General features: G+C 45.2%; 1 long non-coding RNA gene across 4 annotated transcripts in view; it reads left to right on the top strand.

Moving 5' to 3' along the window:
- LOC142061267 (uncharacterized) overlaps window positions 1–8,526 on the top strand; it is a 30,360-nt gene extending 21,834 nt beyond the window's left edge. For 3 of the 4 annotated variants that reach the window (XR_012662087.1, XR_012662086.1, XR_012662089.1), the window contains 3 exons: window positions 765–6,465; window positions 7,002–7,067; window positions 8,143–8,526. This is a non-coding gene — a long non-coding RNA (uncharacterized LOC142061267). The remainder of the gene's footprint in view (window positions 1–764; window positions 6,466–7,001; window positions 7,068–8,142) is intronic. The other variant, XR_012662088.1, reaches the window with a different exon arrangement.
- The last annotated feature ends 535 nt before the right edge of the window (window positions 8,527–9,061 follow it).

Here is a 9,061-nt window from a genome sequence, read left to right on the forward strand (position 1 = left end):
ATGTTCCTTCTCCATGCACAGGAGAGAGAGTATAGCTGTCTCTGCTGCCAGTACTGCAGAATTACTCCAATTAATTAATGGTAGGGGTGTGTTTTGGATCTGGAAAGCTATGGCCGCTGTCCAAATCAGCTAGGTCTGTTTTGTGTGAATAAATATTACAAATATAAGACAGAGAGATAAGGACCCTCACTGAAAAGTTGCACAATGATACTGAAGGATAGCTCTGAATTGCTGAAATAAAAATGCATCAGTGGATGTAGACTGACCTCACTGCTGAGAATTGAAGTCCCCTTTGTCTGAGTGTCTAGTTGGGACCAACTGGGGTTTGCATCCCACCTCGAAAGGTAGAGCCATTTGTTTAAAATGCTTAACCTTTGTTTAAGAGTTGCTTCAGTAATGACTCACAGAGGAGACTGCAGTGAATTGAATCACTACTCAAATTGTCTACAGTGGGAGGAATTTAGTTGTAGAAAAAAGGTTAGTGAGAAACCTCTAAGGTCTGAGGTGATCACAGCCCAAACTGCTGTAATAATTTTAGCTTGCTAACCACTGCAGTCTGGGCTCAGCCTCACTGCTGATGGCATTTTCCACTGCAAGATTGTTCTCCTGCGTTTCTTTGGATTATGTTGGTATTGCCCAATATTTAAATATAGAGTAACTTGATGTTTCTGTTCTGTGCTTTTGTATGTAAAATGTGTTAATCTGTTCTAAGCAGCAGAGCTTCTTCTATAAGCTGTTATTTTGGCACTTCCTTTGGTCTGTAGCTATTTCAACTTTCCTGAGCTGTTTGAAGGGGAAACGTGTCCTGGCACAGAAAGTAGATCTGCGGCGGTCTTCAAGGCACTGAAGTTCATTACTTCAAGGCACTGAAGTATCTTCAGCTGGTGGGACTCCTCTGTCAAAGGAGCCCAGGCCTGCACGGACATGCCAAAATTGTGGTGGTAACATTGCAGACGTGATTTCCTGTGTCAAAGGGTTGTACTTTGGTCCCAGCGGGTCAAGACTGGATCAGAAAGGTGAGGACTTTCTGAGGAGGCTGAAGTTTTAGTCTTTAAGGAAAACAGCTACTATGGAGAAGCTGGTCCTAAGGATGGCAAGGGGATAAGGTCAAACCCAGGATATTTGTGAGCAGAGGGTATCCAAGGTATTGGTGACTCCAGTAAAGCCCCACAGGCAGTCCTGCTTCTTTCTGCACCGCTGAGTAAGCCAGTTCTCAGTGCCCTGCCCAGCAGAACTCACACAGCCTCCAGCGGCAGAGCAAACAGCCTCCATCACCACCATTTGTACCCAAGGAGAGGCACTGCCTTGGAAGCTGTGAGGGAGGAAGGGAATCAGCAGCCAACTCTGCCTGCTGTAAAAAGAGTTGCCTGGTACAGCCCACGTCCTTCAGCTCTCCCAGCCTGTGCTGCTGGCGGGCTGGGGAAGGACCAGCGCAGAAGGCAGGGCTGTCGGGCTGTTTTATTTCATCACCTTTCCTTGCTCAGAAACTGACTGAGTGTTGGACATCTAATATTGGCTCAAGCCAGGGAGACTCTTGCAGCTCCAAAGTAACTAAGTGGAGAAGAGACCAAGCATTTCGTGGGAATCTGAGTAATCTGTGGGATGGCAGGGGGGGACAAAACCTCAGTTTCCCACAGTGAGTGATGAAATAATTACACCATAACTGACAAAGCTCCTGATTTTAAGGAGGATAGTTTTCTCAAGGGCAATAGTAAGATGACAAGCTTTCAGCTCTGGTGTGTCATTTACTGCTCTTCCTTGTGTTGATTTTACAGCAGTTGCTGTGGAGCAAGTGGCTACTCAGAAAAATTAATGTGGCAGAATGAGACCCTCAGATGGAGTCCGTGATTTCATCGCTGAACTTTTCACATATTTCAAAAACATATTCATGTTAGGAGAGACCATTTATCAATTACTTACTAGTTTGTTTCCCAGCACACACCACAAAAATTTCACCCAGGGATTCTTGCAGCACTCCCAGGAGTTATTGGTGGAAGCAGCTCCCTGGAGCTAAAGTGGAAGAGACAATTTAATGTGACAAAAGTTTAAAAAATGCTTCTCTCTTTTCTAATACAAATTATCTGTGATGAATTATTACTCCTTCTAAGGTTAGAATATAAGCCCAACAGTTTATACCTGGCAACCTTTAATAGCTGTGCGTATGCAGCCTCTTTGCTCTGCCACTCAGGAAAATGGCTTCTCAATATTCCTCTTGAAGACTTAGTGTTTGTGTTGGGTTTCCTGTAAATTCATAGTGTTTCATTTGCAGCCAAACTGCAACAAAACCCACATAACAATTAGGAAGCCTTGCACGTAGATACAGAAAATGCAGCCACAAGATTGCTAAATAGAAATTGCTCTATCTTTAAATGATCGTGAGCTGTCAGCTGTTCCTTTGTTCGGATTATTATAGACACACATAAAACATTTGATTGAATGCTCAAGTTTTTACCAGCTAGAATCCAGACGAATGTCTGACAAAATAACAAACACACCCCATTCCACCCATCCTCAAAATTCCCTTCCTTCTTCGGCTGAAATTCTCCCTGTATTGAAGCCAGTATTTCATGGACTAAATTGGACAAAGCAAGCAAACCATCTCCTTCGCATTGATTTCCAAATCAAATAATTGTTAATCACATCAATATCCCCAGCTGATGCAACAGTCTTGGAGGCCAGCTTTCTGGCTCAAACAAGGCCCTCTGTATGGATGCCACAGAGCCCTCTGTGTGTGCCGCCGAGATTTGCCATTAATTATTGTTGGAAACATTCAGGTCTGATTCTCTCACCTCTTCTTTCTCTTCCCCTTTCCCCTCACACAGCAAGAAGAAACAGAAATACCATTCTTCACTTGACGTTGGATTTCTAACCTCCCTCAATGATGTGAAGGGGGCAGCTGCCTGGTGCTAAAATACAGATCCAGGGCACCACTGGCTAACCTGCAAGAAACCATGATCCCTTGGCCACTGGGAAACGTGGGAGACATTTTGGTGTGGTGACTGCTAACTTCTGGGGATAAACTCTGTTCTTTTGTGGTACAACTCTGATGGGGGTGTGTGACAGTGTCAGGGGTGTCAGAGACTGCCTCCTCAGGCCCTGCTGACTGTCAAGCAGAAGCTTGTTCCTGCAGGCATTTGTTGAAAGGATTAATTTCAGATTTATGTGCATCGCTTTATGTTCAGTTGAATGTCTCTCATGCTCTAAACTAAGCAAGTGCTTGTGCTTTGGGAGGATGGCAATCAGGGCCAAAACTGTGGAGCTGCGGTCTCACAGTGGCAGGAGCAGCACTGGCATTGGCAGCGCAGTGTGGGAAGGGGGATGCTGGCAGGACCTGGGGGCATACTTGGAATCAGGTCGGGATCAGCTCCTGCCCGCCAGCATTTCTGCCTGAGGCCAAGTCACCACAGTCGGTGAACAACTCCTTCCCTCCTTTGCAAAGAGGGAGCAGAAAGGAAGAAAAGGTGTCAGACCCAGACATGACTGCTTCCAGCCATAAAAAGAAACCCCAACAGTGCACACACACAGGCAAGGAAGCACACATAGAGCACATCATGGTCCAGTGTAAAGCGGCCTGTCTGAGACTGGATTAATGGTCAGTCTGAAAAGGAGAGGATGAACCTTGGAGGCTGAAGTACCTTCTCCTAGTTAGACACAGTTCGTGGTAACTCTGTGCGCACGTGGGCATAGCTGGCTGGGAAAGCATATCCTGCCCGTTTGACATGTAATAAATTTACCTTGTCAATAAGCGAGACTCCAGGACTATATCTGTAGCATCTATTAGGAATGCAAAATAATTAAAAGTATGAACTAATTAACCTCCCTGCTCTCTGCCTCTTCCTTTTCCAGGGCAGTGAGGCTCATCCAACTGCAAGCCCCGCAGCAGCAGCCTGTGCTGTGTCCCAGGTTTTGATAATGGCCCATGTGCTGCTCCCTGTGCATCTGGGGACTGAGGTGCCCCCTCCTTAATGAGGCCACTGGCAGTTTGTTGATGCTCTCTGTAAAACCATTGCCCCCTATGCCTTCACTGAAATTGTCTGTGGACTGGTTATAATATGGCCTTAGGCCATTGTGGGAACTCTACAGTAGGGTTGCCAGCAGAGGCTGAGATTGGAACCGGGTTTCAAAGGGTCCCTGCCTTAGAAGTGGAAACCTGATGAGGTGAAGAAGACTCTAGAAAGAGACATAATTGTCTCTTAAGATGGTCGAGCTGAATTTAGGGCATGTTGGTGTACATACAGCCTTTTGAACTATCCTTTAGCAGAGCAGGCTTTGTATAGCCTGCAGGAAGCTTTAGCCAAGGGGAAACTGGGGCTAACTTCATATCTGGTGTGGTTACCCTGCTACAGACCACTGCATCCTCTGCAAATGGCAGAGACTGCACACAGGCCGCTGAGTGCAGCAGGAGGCTCTGCAGTGGCTGCACAATCAGCCCATGTCAACGCTACAGGTGGCTTCACCCCGTGAGAGCTAGTCTTTATTCTCGCTGTCACATTTTCCCGTCTGCTCACTTGTAAATCAAATTGCCACGTTTTCTGATGATAATGTTTTACTCCTCCAAAAGTTACTGTTTGCACAGTGGCATCTGCATGATGCTATTTCCCCCTCTGAATAATCATTTTCATAATCTGAAACTGAAAAGAAAACCCAAACAGCTACCATGGAAGAAAGGAAAACTCTCACGGAATAAATCTCCATAGCCTCTGTTAAATTTCCCTGTAAATGCATATTACTTCTGGAGCTTCCTGTGAAGGCAGCAATGAGGAGGATTATTCTGCTCAGTTTTTACCTACTGACCCTACCAAATACTTTCCTCAGCATGCTATCAGAGGTGTTGTAGAGCTGATGCACTCGCTATTTTCTGTTTAATAGAGCTGATATTCAAATCGAGTGATGTCCCTTGTCACAAATATAATTTCATCCTTCTACCACACTTGCCAAGAACAATGCAATGGCTGCGCTGTTAGATACTGTGCTCGGTTCATTACTTTAAAATATGTTAGCACTTTGCTCATAATAGGTTTGATGGCCTAAACTATACCGGTGCTGAATTTTTAATGGTAATGATAAGGTATTTATTTTATTTGTATTTGAAGAAGGAGCAGGAAGCACAAGTACCTTGGGCGAAAGCTTGTTTTTGTGAGACTAAATCCAGTTTTGCAGCTGTGCCGGATCATGCCAGCACCCCTTTTTGAGGTGACCCTGAAAATGTTGCAATTTCTAGAGGTGATTTGTCATTTAAGGGCATTAGGAAGAATACTTCAGGGGCTCTCACAGCACATGGCCATGTTTTACCTTTATCTTTGCAGCCCAGCAGAGTTGCTCTAGTCAGCCGTAGGGTCTAAGCTGTATGCAGAGGGGGAAATCTTGCCTGTGATCAAAACATATTTAAATCAGTGGCAGAGGTGTTTCTTGTGGGGGTGCTAAATCTGACATAGAAGCACTGACATGGATTGGGCTTTCGAGATCATGTGGCCATTGGAACCATCCCCCCTATTTCCTCTGGTCTATTGAGTGCTATATTCAGGTCTGATGTATCCAATTAGTAGTGGGATTCAAACCCTGCCAAGTGTCCCAAAATTATGCTGCAAGGAGCAGAACATGAAGCTGCAGCAGGGTAGGAGAGAGGGACCAGCTTTGGGTCGTCACAGTGTGGAGCACCTCACAGCATCCCATGCTGCCAGGGCGCTGTGCTGGTTGGCTCCTTACTGAGGAGTTTGGAGGTACACCAGATAAATAGCATTACGGAATGCTTTATGCATAAAGCATCACTGCCTTGCAGGGGCACCAGGCGTCCTGGGGACAAGCATGGTGGCATTTCTGGATGTGGCAGTCAACCCCTCTGCTCATGGTGGGCTTCAGCTCCCCCTGCATAGCTGCTGCCCCTTCTCCTCCTGGCCTGGCCCACCAGCCCCTTTCCTCAGGGCAACTGCACATTCCTGTTGACATGCCCACAAACAGCTTCATCGGTCTTACCCCTGCTCAGAAAGAAGTTAAGAGGCTGCACAAAATTTCCATATTGCAACAGGAATCTGGGGGTTTCCCTGGGCAGGACTACCTGATGGTGTGTGAGGAAGAGAGGCAATGTTTTAAAGAAGGAAAACCTGAGAGTATTTCTGAAAAAAACCCAAAATATTTTATTTTTAAAGATATATGCCCAAAATTTGGTTTCCTCTGGCACTGGAAATTGTCTCACAGCAACATATGCTAATTCATTAGATGAATTTCATTCACTGAAATGCGAACTAGAGTAATTTCTTCCTACTTTTGAATGCAAATTGCAGTTCAGCCTTTCCTATGGTGGTATTCCCATTACACAGGGCTGAAGAATGTCTATAGTATTTACTTTACTCTTGCTTTTAACTTAGCAAAATCTTTTCTCAGTAAGCTTCATCTCATCCCACAGCAACCTGTTGTGCTGTTCCTCACGTTGAGTTTTGCACTGAGGATTTGGCTCAGCCCGTGCAGGTAAGAGCACCACCAGGGTCATAAGTCTGCTGGACACCTGGGGGGACTGGAAAGGATTTACTGTTCTCTTCTTGCTTTGCTCCTGGTGGGAACTGGGTCTGTCCAACCCGCAGCAGTCTAATACTCACAGAGGAGGGGCCTGCTGAGGCACAGCCAATATTTTCACTTCAATTTAAATGAACAATTAGTTAATTAATAACTAGAGGAATTTGCTTCTATTTTGATTTGCAATTTGAATTAATGATTCTTCCAGCAAAAATAAACTACCCCAATAATAACATCTTTCTAGCCCCAAGGCTTCTCTTTGGACTGCATATGAAAATGCTGCGTAACCTCCATCAGTACCAAACTTGTAATGAGCATCATAAGCATTGAAAGAAAGAATAGGAATAGCAAGAGGGAGAGGGAGAGGGGCAGAGAATGAAGTTCGCTTCCCCCCATACATTAGATTGTTTCTTAAAAATTGTTTTGATAACCTTTTTCTGCTCACAATGGACTCGCCGGTGATTTATGTGTGTTATTCTCTCTCTGTGAAGGTAATGACTGCCTGAAATCATTCACTGAAAGCAATTGTTTGGACATCTCTCCATGTACTCTAAAAGGTGAGAAAGTGTAAGGTTTTCGTTATTGTTCAGCTCACATCTGGAGCTGACTCCAGCCCGTGCCTGGCACGCCAAGTCAGTAGCCTCACTCTATATTCCACCCACGTCTTTTCCTTTCCTGAGCTTATTCTGTCTGACTGGATAGTGCTGGGTGGTGCAGTCACAGGAGGAACTGTGTGTAGGAGAGAGCCCTCTGGCCTGCGGTGGGAAGCTGGTGTGAGGAATTAAAGCTCCTGTTGTGACAGAGATGGCAACAAAACCAGAAAGCTTCCTCATGCAGAAGGAGAAAATGTCTTTGTGATAACCGAGACATTCAGAGGTGATACATGGGTATTGAGCAATACCTTTCACACTAATTTCCAAAGTGCTGTTAATCTTCAGTCAAGCCTTGAATCTTCCTTGCCAAAAGCTGTCTGGTGAGGTTGCTTCCCACTGCTGTGGCTGGCTGAAGGGATTTGTTCCCACCTACGCTTTAGCATAACGTACAGCGAGGAGAAAACAAACCGTATTTAATGCCCTCCCTTCCCATTCCAAAATCCTGGGCTTTTTTTGTGCTGATTGCATAACGGGAAAACAACACAAGCTTCCTCCTGGCAGGGGCTTCCAGAGGCATGCTGTCTGTCAGGCAGCAGGAGCTGCCCCTTAAACAATAATTTCCCCACCATATAACTTCATCGCTGCCATCTCCCACTGCTATCACCCATCTCCAAAGGGCTGTTATTGCCTAGACTGTAGATGCTTGGGGTAAGCAAATATCTCAACCTGAGAAGTCTGGTATTGGCACATTGCAAGGAAATCCCTCAACCTAAAAAATGCTTATGGTAAAGAGCTGCAATTTGTAGATACTGCTGTCTAACAGACCAAACCATCTCAGGAGTTTAAGAATAAACCCAGTGTGACTGGTAATGGGGTGAGGGAAAGAGGGAGGACTGGCACAAAATACAAAGAAGCAGTGTTTGAAGGAAAGGCATCTTAAACAGTCTTAATCTTCACCTTACAGTCTTTAAGTCACAGTGCAGCTTCCTGCCATTATTAGAGCAATTAAAATGCAATTACTTTTTCATCTTTATTTCAGTTCTTGAATAATTAAAGCCACTTTACATCAAGAGTGATCCATAAGGAAGGGATTTTGCATGTGAAAAGCTGCAAAGGTTGGAAGACTTTGGGGTATCGGCAGTCAGCAGCGAGCAACTGAGATTGGTAATGCTACAGTAAGCTGCCTCCTTTGCGCAGCCCTACAGCATCATGGAAAGAGGCCAATTGCTGGATTTCTGTACTTTATCTTGATTAAACGGCTGTTTCAATTTGGTATTCACTCCTTTCATATTTGTAATCACTTTAATATTTTCATTTTATAGTATTCACTTATTTAACTGCTTGTTTCCTGCCAAGTCTAAAAAAAGAAAGGCTTTTCCCTCCCTTCTCCTTTCCGAGCTGCAATAAAGGCAAGAGTTTACACAAAATTACTTCTATATTTAAATCTCCTGATGTAAATCTCTGATTGCTTTAAATAGTCAGAGCTGGTAGATACTGCAAGTGAGTATTGAAGTGAAAGATCTGAGCTCCTGGGGGATGCTGACAGTGGCTGCAAGCACATGGGCAGGCTGACGGGTATCCTTGGGGAACAGGGAGGCGAGCATCCCTCTGGGGTCTGTGCAGGTGCTTCCCCTCCCTAGATTCTCCAGAAGATTTTGGGGAATGCTGTGATTCCTTTTCAGGTGTGTGCTGCCTACCTGCAAAGGGGCTGTACCCCCCAAAAAGCTCCTGCAGTGCTGCAGGGTTGGGAAAGGGAGAGCAGAGGCTGCCAGAGGGTCTGTGGCATGGGCATTTCTCCAGAGATGCAGAAAGAGGAAAGCTCTCCCCACGGGGCTGCAGTGGTTCCCAGACTGCCAGCAGCAGGAAAACAACCCCCTTTTGATTTCTTATTAACTGAATTAAATATCATCCACCTTGTATCTTAGCCAAGGTAATGGGAAAAGAAATACAGTCTAAAT

The sequence above is a fragment of the Phalacrocorax aristotelis genome, chromosome 8 (genome assembly GCF_949628215.1).
Source record: "Phalacrocorax aristotelis chromosome 8, bGulAri2.1, whole genome shotgun sequence".
Lineage (NCBI taxonomy): Eukaryota > Metazoa > Chordata > Aves > Suliformes > Phalacrocoracidae > Phalacrocorax > Phalacrocorax aristotelis.